Source organism: Aptenodytes forsteri, unplaced genomic scaffold (assembly GCF_000699145.1).
Source record: "Aptenodytes forsteri isolate BGI_AS27 unplaced genomic scaffold, ASM69914v1 Scaffold45, whole genome shotgun sequence".
NCBI classification, from domain to species: Eukaryota; Metazoa; Chordata; class Aves; order Sphenisciformes; family Spheniscidae; genus Aptenodytes; species Aptenodytes forsteri.
In genome coordinates, this window is record NW_008794458.1 from 2,626,375 (window position 1) to 2,638,662 (window position 12,288).

The 12,288-nt window shown below is 34.3% G+C and overlaps 1 protein-coding gene across 1 annotated transcript in view; it reads right to left on the bottom strand.

Annotated features, from left to right (window-relative positions):
* Positions 1–10,358, bottom strand: part of CCDC102B (coiled-coil domain containing 102B) — an 80,131-nt gene extending 69,773 nt beyond the window's left edge. Inside the window, exon 1 of the mRNA XM_019475017.1 lies at positions 10,309–10,358. The gene's annotated coding sequence lies outside the window, so the exon portion shown is untranslated. The remainder of the gene's footprint in view (positions 1–10,308) is intronic.
* Between the last annotated feature and the right edge of the window lie 1,930 nt (positions 10,359–12,288).

A 12,288-nucleotide genomic window follows, 5' to 3' on the forward strand; every position in this document is an offset into this window, starting at 1 on the left:
AAGGCTCCAGGGAGACCTTATTGTGGCCTTCCAGTACCTAAAGGGGGCCTACAGGAAAGATGAGGAGGGACTCTTTATCAGGGAGTGTAGTAATAGGATGAGGGGTAATGGTTTTAAACTAAAAGAGGATAGATTCAGACTAGATGTAAGGAAGACATTTTTTTACACCGAGGGTGGTGAGACACTGGAACAGGTTGCCCAGAGAGGTGGTAGATGCCCCATCCCTAGAAACCTTCAAGGTCAGGTTGGATGGGGCTCTGAGCAAGCTGATCGAGTTGAAAATGTCCCTGCCCACAGCAAGGGGGTTGGACTAGATGACCTTTAGAGGTCCCTTCCAACCCAAACCATTCTATGACTCTATAATTCTGAAGTACCCCCAGAAAGTATACTATTACATTAGCAGTCCACGTATAGCTAAATTCTCAGGAGAAAAAGCAAAGGATGAGCACATTAAAGGTAGTGACTGAAATGCAATAAGCCACAGAGGGATTAGTAAGTGAAAGGACTACTCAGGAATACATGAAGTTTTTACTGTTTTAGTCAGGAACAAGACAGGATTATCCAGAAACCAAAGGAAAATAAAGCAATGACCAGAACGCTGAAATAAGCATTCTCCACTGTACAACAATATTAGGTATACTGCTACTTGGTATTCCAGTATTCATAGTAGGAAACAAACATTCTCTGACTCCAGAGGAGGAATTCTTTCTATTGTTAATAGTAGCTTGCTTCTCCTGAAGGTTTTCATAATTCATATGAAGATACGTAGGGTAAAATTTTATATATATAAATTTATAACTTCACAAAAAGAAATGTGAAGTAGCCCTGAAACAGCCCTTAGGCTGACCACACCAGTCGCATTGCCAGTTTATCCTCATTTCCTATCCTTCCCCATAACCTACTCCAACCCTTTGAAATAAGATTTACAATTCCAAGTGGAAGTGGTCCTGCCCATTTTAGAGAAAAAAATCTCTAGTCTGACAGCAATTCTGTTGAAACAAAGGCATGCTATATAGAAGTCCTGAGTAATCTGCTGTGAGCAGATGATCTCTAGAGGTCCCCTCTAACCTCAGCCATTCCATGATTCTCTGAGCAGCGTGATTTCTGAGGAACTGTGCATGCCTGCTTCTTCCAGTTTTAACAACATTGCCATAACAGCCAGGAAACCAGAAGAAATCAAGATCACGGATTTTGAATCTCTGAATACATAACTTTTAGCCAAAAGGTTCACAAAACACCATGTAAGTAGACAAGTGCCATAAGAAATAAACCCATTTTATGATAACACTGAACCACCTTAGAAGCAGCAATTCTGCATTGTTGTCAAGAACGTACAGTATATCCATATTTTTGAGTTCTGCAACACTTCCAGCTAATTTCTTTTTTTAAATCGAGTAATTTTATAATGTAAATAACTTTTAATCTGAAGAATATAGGAATATCCTGATTTATTGTTTTTCATGTGAATGTATTCATGCTCTAGAACTTTGTTCTAACCAACTTGATTCTTGAACTTTTAATACTTTTTTCATGTAATCTGCTGATGTTTTTTTTGTTTTCAATGTTGCATATTATAAATAATGATTTGTTATTTACATACTTCTAAACAACAAGATGTTGATATTCCATTACATATATTAGTATCAGAATTCCCTCACACAGTTACAGAAAAAATAAACACATTGTGTCTCCTTAAGAATTCAGCGACATATGGAAAAGATTTTCTCTTAACTATATTCCCATTTAATCCACTTTTGCTTCAAAAAAACTGCCAATTTGTCTTATGTTTCAAGGAGACTGATGTGTTTTCTAGGAATTTGCTTGCTTCCGTTCCAAACTAAAAAAAAACCAAACCACAACCAAACAAGTAAAAAAGCCACAAAGCACGCAACAGTTAACGCTGACATATCTAAGACTGCTACAGCCCACTCTTGAAAATCTCTAACTTGCTAGGAATTTGATAATTTTATGGGATTACATTTATATTGCTTCTGTAATAGGTATCAGGGTCTACACACTCTCATCCGTGCATCAAATGCATATATTGTAGAAAGAAACGCCGTTTTAAAATATCTTGAGATATGAAACCTATTTGCATATTAGCAACATAAAATTCAACTGGGTAACTTTCCCATTTCTATTATTGCAAGTCTCTTTGCTTCTTGTTTTCAGGAGATAGAGGAGTAGAAATGCTGATACACAAAAAAAATGGTTTGTTCTTAAAACAAGTTTGCAGAAAGCAAGAGACACTCAAAAGAACATCTACTATTCACACACCAGATAAACTCATTTACAGATTCAAGCGTTAAGTATTTAAAGCTTGGAATAATGCAATACTTGGCTAGTTTGGAATCAAGCAGCAACTAGCAAGACAGACACTGGATATATGCAAAACCAGAGATTTATTTAGTTAAGTATGAGCAAAAATTTTAAGAAAAACTAAATCCAAATAAGTACTACAATACAGGACTACTCTGAAAATAAGGACTGTTACATTATATTTCACATGTTGAAGGGTGAAGGGTTAGCCAGATTGTTTGTTCAGATCTGCAAGACAAATCCCTATGAAAGATTACCCTTTTTCATCTTTAGATATTTCTCTTCCTTTCTGAGAAAGATCTGTGGTGCATGTCTAATACTTATTATTCTCAGGCATGCACTTGGCTTCTTATAGAGATATGACGCCACAAAATTTTCTTTTGTCCCTCTTCATCATTTTCTAAGTTAATTGAATTAGAAGCAAACTAATAGTCTTATTTCCACTATGGGGTGGGCCCTGATATAGTAATGTGGAAAGGCACAGCTGTAAGGCACAAGGAAAAAGAAGAAAGAAGAATGTGTATAAGCCTTGGCTTTATCCCCATAAACCTGTTCTGCCAACATAAACTGCGAATGTGCAGAGCACTGTGTGTGAAGAAAGTGGTGAACAAGATAATCAAGCATTCCCAGATACTTCCCAGGCTGAAGGTCAATTCTAAGCACAGGTGGAAACAATCCAGAAAAGATATGTCTGTAACAGCAGCAATTAGTGACTTGCAGGAAACATTTAATTCTCCATAAAGTTCCACAAAATTTTATATTTGGACTGATGCTTTTATTGAAACTATTACCTTTACTGTGATTCCTGTAACCATGAGGTATAACATATTTCTCTCAATGTGTGAATTGCTTCTGTAAAATATAGTGGAAACTTTCTATGCCAATAGGAGAATTTGACCACAGAAGCAGTCAAACCAGGATGGCTAAAAGCTTTTAAGAACTAAGTGTTTTTTTCTTTCCACATTAAAAGAATAAAAACACCCCTAGGTAAAGACATTTTATTCTTTTAAGTTACGGTAAGACATAAGGTGCCAACAATTAAAAGCAGTAACCAAGAACAAGAATTCTTTCACAGCTTATCTTACATTATTGTTGCCAATGGTCTTTTTAGAGGCTCTTGCTCAAAATGAAATGCTGTAATTCTCTTTGTAAAAGGATGTACCAGAAGAGAACTTGGTCCACTTCTCTGTGGTCCTATGTACTGCTTTTCCTTTTAACATTTTCTGCCCATGTCTAAATATCCATTTTAAAGTAAAATCCTGTTCACTGTTTCAATTTCTTTTTAAACACATGAATATATTTTATATAATATTATACAGATTATCTACATACTGTGCACATACACATTCATAAAAAAGACAGCTTGGAAGGTAGTCATAGATTACAATAAATTTAAAGACTAAAAAAATTCTACTTTTTTTCCTTTTTTGGCTGCTACTGTCAATAAACTATAAGCAGTTTGGATACTACTTCGAGATGAGAACCAGTATTATATACTCATTGTGATTTAGGTCTACTGGTTAACCACAAGTCATTACATATCATTGCAATATCTTCCAAGAGCTTTTACACAGACAAGCTGATGTTTCTTCACATGTCTTTGAAGTTGTATTAAAATCCTTAAGGTTAAATATGGGTAACAAATATTTGTACATACAGATGTTGTCATTTACTACCCATAAGGCCAAAAGAAGCTCTGAAGTACTGCTTTAAATATCATTTACAGTAACTTAATTTCCCCAAGAATGTTTTGTTTGATTACAAACCTTCATAATATATCAACTATAGTTTTATACATTTGAGTCTGTAGAATTGATAATCATTTCTCAGTTACTACACTTGAAAAAATAAATTGTATACATCAGATACAATCTGAGTTCTAATCTAATCTCATTGATTCTGTGTGGAGATTGGTAATCTACCATGAAATACGTTTATTTTCTGAATGATGCTCTGTATGATTGTTAGAAAAGACAGGCTATGAATAATAATCTGAATAATAACTTCAATTCATAGTGTATTTAAACTAAGGCAATATTAATTCATACAAATGAATAGAGATTTTTTTTAGAATAATAGGCATCTTGTTCTTCAGACACAATGAGATTTACTCTTAATCACATTAAAATGGTTTCCGATTATTTTTTTTTTCAGCAGTTCCACAGCTGAGGCAAAGAATAACCAAGTGCATGAGTCTTCTTCTTGTCTCCACAAAAAGCAAAGTAAGTTAGTTTCAGTGAGTGTTTAATGTGACATATATTTTTTACTCCACATTGAAATGAACAACAGTGTTAAAGGTGTCATAACCCCTTTATTGGAGGCAAGTAGGCTAAGCAGGTAGCTTCTTACACTGCTCAGCTCAGTTGCAACAGAACCGGTTGTCAGTCAACAACACAGAATCTCAAAAGACTCCACACAAACAGAATTGTCAGTGTGTTGTTACAGGATATGCAGCTCAGCCAGTACACACATACACTATCATCTTGCTCATACTGACAGACAGCCCTTTGACAGGACACAGAAGACTCTCTTTTATGGATTTGCTCTGAACTTTCCAGAAAGAGGGAAGACTCCAGAATTTTATGGGAATAACATCCAAGACATACATCATCCACAAGGTTAGATCTGTCTTTAAGCATGTCATTCATTATCGGTTTTAAAAGTCTTTTTAAAATTTGCAAGCATTAAAGCCAGCTGTAAGTTAAAGTCAAAGAAAAGGAAGCTAAAAACATTTCATTCAGCTGTTCATTTTCATCCAGGGTGTTTGTTAATCAATTTAAGATATCCAAAACAAATATTTGCAAGTAAGCTTTAAATAAGCTTACAGGACGCTATTCTGACCAAAGACCTTTGTATCGTGTCAGGTCCTCAATGGTTAGTTTCCTTTTCCAGTCATTACTAACATTAGCATTCTACTATTTAATGTTTTATTTATTTGTTTGTTTCTCTTAAAAAGCCAAATTATTCTCTTTGTGAGAGCCTCTGTAAGTTCTTATTGGGTACAGCCAAAATTTAAGATGCCCAGCTACTCCCAAATGGCGCTGAGGACTTGAAAGACCTGTGGGGGTTTTTTTCACATTTTTCAGATTGGGCTATAGAACAGGTCAGCTGGGCTCCTTTCCGTTTCAAAAGGAAGTTAAAAAAGGCAACTGAAGACAGGCTTCTTTAACCATCGTGAAGAGCACTTTACTGAACAAGAATTAGGTTAGACACAATGCTAAAACCCATCCATCCAAACAGTAGAGGTCACTTAAATGTATAGAAAAGCTTCATTATTTAAAAAAATTATCACAAGTTTATTTCTACAGTTTATACCACATTTCTAACAAATTTTTGTATGTTACTCAGTTGGAAATTGTCTTTAAACTGGATAGCTTCGCTTTCCTCTACAGGCTTTTTTGTTTACTAACAAAACAACACAGGGTTGTTTGGGTTTTGGGTTTTTTTTCTCCAATGTGTGAAGATGTAAAGGCATATCCCTGAAAAATTAAGTTTTTAATGCCTGCTTATATTCTGAGAAATTCTTCAGTTTTGTAAAATTCTTGACAGTGTCTTAAAATCATATGCTTTATGAAGTGAGAGATTAATAATTGTCTTGTTATAGTTGTAATCATTATGATCTTTTTTATTCAAAACATGACCTACTTTGAAAAGCAATTTCATAACACTGGGAGTAGGGAACATTAATCACAGATATCTGATGCTTTGTTTCTGACCAAGACATAAAACATTCCAGTGCTTATTAGGACATAAAACAATTTTTCTTCAAAACACTACTCAGAGTCAATCTGGAAACAAGTGATTTTTTCCCACCCACATAAGCAGACAAGTAAGAACGTTCATGAATATTTTGTTTTCTCTGGGTCAGAGCCTATCCCTTTGGCTTGTTCAACTACTTTGATATAGTTGTATCAGAATTAACAATTCTGTTGTGCAGAGATATGCTCAGTTTTATCAGAATAGTTTTAGAAGCCGTTTCTTCTAGAATTAAGTCTTTAAAGAATGTTCTTTAAAAAAAGATTACTTCTTGGACATTTATATGTAATTATCCTTAATTGTCCTTAACCACTGTAGTATTTTAACACCATCTTATGTCTTTCAACAGTTCAAGGACTCCTTTGTGGGATTTAATGCTGTAAGATAGAATCCCGTGATGACTCCAACTCCACTACGTCGTCTTTGAGGGAAAGGTACTTAAGAAATAATTCATATTGTCATATAAGCCATGGTTTTACAATTACTAGAGTGGTCACATAAAATAATCCACAAAGTACCATGTGCTGTACCCTAGAGGTCACTAAAATGCATAGAGAAACATCTCTATTTATTCTCTACAGTGCCCACAGTAGGCCATTGAGTAGCCCCATCAAAAGAGAAGAAATTAATTGTATAAGTATACTGCAAATTTTCTTTTGAATACTGTCCTTCAGACAGACGGGAAGTTGGCATCCTTTTGCCAACATGGATACCTACAAAAGTTATGGAGAAACCTTCAAGTCAACTGAAAATACATTTAAAAAAAAATAATCAAAACAATAAGAGCTTTCATGGCATTTCCTCCCTGGTATTCCTCCAGTAATGTGATTGACGTTAAATAAGAATGGATTTGGCATAAAACCTGCATTATTTAACCCAATATAAATCAGACCTAGATTACTCAAATCAGCATGAGCAGAGAATCAAGCTGTTCAGGGAGGATCATATTCAGAATAAACCAGTCAATGAAAGATTATTGTATGGACTAAAAAGGGAATAGGAGCAAAAGTGTCCTTTGCTTAGAGACCTGCTTTTCCAAAGGAATGCGGAATATGGTTTCTAGTATGCCTTAACAGAAAATTAATATCAAGATAATGCAGTTTCTATATACTGATACATCTTTATGTAATGTCAGTTAAATAAAAAGTAAATCTCTGTTGTACAATCCTGTTAATACCTTATTAAAATACACAGGGGGGAAAAAAAAGGGGTTTTTAACAACTTGGAAAAGAAAAGCCCAGTAAGGGTCCCTACAAATGGAATGGACTATTAATAACAATAAAAGTGTGGTTTAGAAGCTAATTTGCCTATTTTGTTAGTTATGTAGAAGCTTACCAGACATAATTGTAACTGCAACAAAGATGTCCTGTCTTGGGAATGCAGGAAAATCTTTGACATTAAAGCAGCCCTTACAAAATTGTGATATTAATGCTCGGTTTTCAATTACCATTGTAGCTCACTCAGTTAAGTAGAGTGGAAGATTCAAAGCTGAGAAAGAAGAGTCAGAACAAGGAAACTAAAGAATTAGACAATCATTAAAGAAAATGGACACTGGGAATTTATAGGAATACATGTTATGAATCAATCCGCGTTAGGAAAACAAAACACACAAACTTAAATTGAGGATTTCGATATTACTCAAAAGTCTGTTGTTATTCTTTCTTCTCTTTTCTCCATTTTGCTAAAAAATAGTTTAATATAAATGCAAATAAAGTACTTTTCCCTGTTTTCCATGGGACTTCCCTTAAAACTGCCATTTCCAAATGCAGTTTGCTTGGGATACTGCCATCATAGAAAGGCAATTGCCTTTAGACCCACTGGCGACTACTTACAAGATGGATCACGTTTATGGAATTCACAATGCACTGTAACCAGACCCACAGCCTTTTCAATTAAAGTAACAATAATGACATTAGTAACAGCACCTTTCACATGTCTATAAATGATTTACTGGCATAGAAGGAACTGTTTCCTACCTCCTCTAGGGAACCAAATTTCACCTCTCTCTCTGAAGTACCTTGCATTGCACAAACAGGGATCCTTGGAACAGAGTTCATGCTTGTCTGACCTTTTTTAAATATCTTGATGAAACTGTTAGTGATGGACAGCAAGACAAGTCTACCGAGCAACTGAAAAGCTTGTACGCACCACGGTGCCCTGTATTCCTTTTCTTGATGCTGGAGTGTTCAGTGTGTTGTTTGGAGTTGTTAAAGTGGACAAAATCAAACCCAACAATGAAAAGCTGCACTATACACTTCAGAGAACGTTACATATGCCTGTTCACAGATCCAAATAACGTAGCCTGAATGTCAATGTTAGAATCGCTTTTACCTTGGAATTCTGCTTATACTTTATTCAGCTATACTATTGTAGTGACTTCTTCATTTATTAGCAATCGGTATAAGTATTTGATATAGAAAAAAAGGCAAAAAAAAGTAGAAAACAGTATTTAAATAAAAACCAATATATGCTTCATTGCAAGAATATTTTATAGGCTACAAAAATATGGCTAAGTGTATTAAAAATTTCACTAGTAGTTTTTGTGTTTTTCCTGAGAATATTGCCTTAAATGTCCATATGTTCTTGCCAATCATACTTCAGAGGAAAAGGGTAAAATAAAACTTGTTTAATAAAAGTGATAGTAGACATTGCTTTATTCTGAATGCTTTATGAAAAGCAATTTGGAACATAAAATTTTATTTTTTTGTTTTGTTAAATTTAGCAGATACTAATGGAATAATGGTTATCAATACGGAATTATTATTGTGGGTAACATTTTCTAGTCTCTTCAACCCACAGAAGAGTCAACTATCAACAACCAAATTTGTACACTTTAAATGATTCCAAGATCTACCCCTCTTGGTGCTGAAGTCAATGACAGTGTTTTTCTGTTCATTACCAGCTGCTTTAGAGTATTCATTTTCTAATGATTTAGTTCTCAGATCTACCTGAAGTTAACATTAATACTTTATATTTAAAGTGAAAGATTCAAATTCAAAACTGGTTACATGCAAATACATGAAAGCGTCAGACATATTATTTCACATTTTTCACTAAGTCTTTCACAGAATTCTCTGGGAGGTTTCATGACAGAATGATATGACTGTTCTATTAACAATACCTAATATATTATAGAAATTCTTTTATCTTCATTATATTATCCAAAGAATTGCATTCAGAAACTCAAAAAAAAAAAAGGAAATTTTCTAACATAGGTAATTCAAAACAAAAGCTAGGCTTCTAGCAATAGGATTATTTATAGCAGATTCTGCTTCACAAAATGGTTGTGAGAATCAGTGACAACTAAGAGACAAAAATGCAGCTATCTGGATAGTCAGTAGGAGGCCTGTTAGTATTGTTTGTTATATATGCTTACTAAACTCATCAACGTTACTTTTGAAATTTGACCCTTGGTTCTCATTGGCGATGGATCATCCATACAGTCTCATATCATCTGGGATATTTGCCTTTCAAATAATGACAAACTAAATATCTTTGTCCAGCATCAACAAATCATAGTATCAATAAACTATATTTCACTGCATTAGAGTAATATCATATAGCCAAGAACACACTTTTTTCTTATCCTATCATCACATATTTTCTGAAGGAAGTTAAGATTATACAACTGATTAGTGGAATTTATGAAAATAGAAACACTGTGAAAACATTGCTTTCTAACAAAAAACCGCAACATAAACTGCTGCAAACCCATAACAGTATTCTCATGACACTTATGATCATAATACCAATAATGATTAAAAGTTACCAAAGCTTTACCAGTTTATCCTATTGCAGATGAATTTCACATAGTGATTTAAAAAAAGGTTTTCAGTATTAAAACAGTATAATCCTGAACCTTTCTGCCTTTATACTAATTTCTAAATCAAAAATAAGAAACAACCATTTAACAAACTGCCACTTTGAAAAATTTTAAAACTCACCTGGTTATGGTAAGCAAGGATCCACCTATATCTGAAAAACAAGCTATGTTTAATGGGGTGTTACAATTAATTCTACCCGATAGTAGTGAAAAGGACAGAAAAGAAAAATCTAGCTAGATCTAACTTAGCCACATACTTCAAATACTATCTGTTTTCTGATCTTCGATACTTTTGCTGGGTATTTCAGATTGTTTTCCTCCTTACCATCAGCGTGATGGTAACCCATACTTTGTCCCTGAAGAGAAATGCAAAAATTAAACAGTAAACCCACAAGCTTAAGACCCCTTACCCTCTGGGTTTGCTGGGCTCCTCTTGCTTCTCAGTTACAGACACATGTGTAAACAACAGAATTTCCTGCATCCTTTTCTCATCTGCACGGTACTGGGACTTGGCCAACGGGATTATTTACAGCATTAAGGCCACTCCACAGTAACTTGAGAAAGATTCTCATTGGTCAGGCTTTATCAAAACTAAAACCACATTTTTCTTTTAAGTACTAAGTACAAGTCATTTATCCAAAATAAAACTTTTTGCCATATTGTTCTTCACTAAATATTGCTTTATTCAGTTTTTATTTCTCCCTCCCTTTCTAAACTGAAGACTGTGACTCCAGTTCACCAAATATTATGTATAAGCTTAAATTAATCATTCTAATCACAGTAGTTATGCACAGGTACTAGTCTTTTCCAGGTTGGGTGGATTCTTATGCCACTACTTCATCTTAGTATATCTCCTGAGTTTTAAATATCCTATAATAAGCCTAGTTTTTCCCTCTGTATGACTGTATGTCATCTAGCTAATACATATATTTTCATAATTGACTCAGTAATTAGCCAGAGGCTGTTGGATATTATTATGAAGAATTGTAGTATTTTAGATTATCAGAGACATGAAAAGAACATGGTAAGGAAAGATAAAAAAAAAAAAATATGGATTTTGAAAGGCTCATTTCTGAAAAATTAAATACCTTTGCATTAAAATTTATAGTTACAGTATTAAAATAGGAGGCAAGAAATATTTCTTTAAAGAATATAAGATCAAATGTTTTTGTAACTGACACGTGACAAAGCATGACACCACTGTCCCAAGACTGATATCACAGGCCACCTAAATGGCAGGTCCTCGAGGCACAAAAATTGATATAGTTAGACACAGCTGAAATGATTTGCCATAGCCCTGAAAAGCTAAATATTTCTAATTAAAAAAAAAAAAGAAAACAAAAAAACCTCATCATGTACAGAATACTGACAATTCCTATGTCACGATCTTGGACTGAGAAGCCAGATTTCTTTACTCATAGTTTTAAGGAACTTATCTCTACTTCCCTACTAACACCCCACCACCTTTTAACAGATTTATAGCAGATAGTCTTTTCGTCATGAATAGTAGCTATGGCTGCAGGACTCTTCACTTAAATAAGGGGATTGTCTGATACTAGGATTTTTTAAATTTATTTTAAAGAAATGAACAAGCAAAACCTTCCACTCCCATAAATTACATGGGCATTATGTGACTTTCGTTACTCACAAAATCTATTCCACTGCTAGGAGACAAAAGACATTCAGTAAAAAAGGTGAACACCCCCCCCCAAACTTTCTATAAAAAAAAAAACACCCAACACAACAAACCCAAACAAACCAAAACCAAGCAACTGAACAACCCCCCCCCAACCAAACCAATGAAAAAAACCCCAAACCCAAAGCAACAGACCACCAAAACAAAAAAAACACCACAATACGAAACACCTCAAGTTTGTATCAAATTAAAACCAACAAAACCCAAATCCAAACAGTAAAATAGTAAGAGAACAGCTACTTTATGCATCTTCTATGGTTTCTTTAGCAACTACATATATCTCACCTCCCACTAGAATGCTCTCTGGCTACATTCCATTATCCCCACTGTAGAAAATCAATTTGCATTTTAAAAATCAAGTTATGTACACATCATAATTTACATGGTATGTTATTCCTTTATAACTAGTAACATGTCAACCCCATTCACGAGATACAGAACTCACTTTCCACCATTCTTCACTTACCGCAATCTCTGAATAAGTCCAAGAAACCTGTTCCATTGCCCACATGCAAATTCTCAGTTTCTAAAGAAATTGATGCACATTCATTTTATCCAAAAGGAAGTTAAGCAACTTTGATCACAACTGAAAATATCTTCACAAGTGAAGATCTGTAACAGAGAATTTATCATTCAAAAATTGAAATAAAAAAAAATAATGAAAAAAGTGTCAGTTCGCCATGTGAAGGAAGTA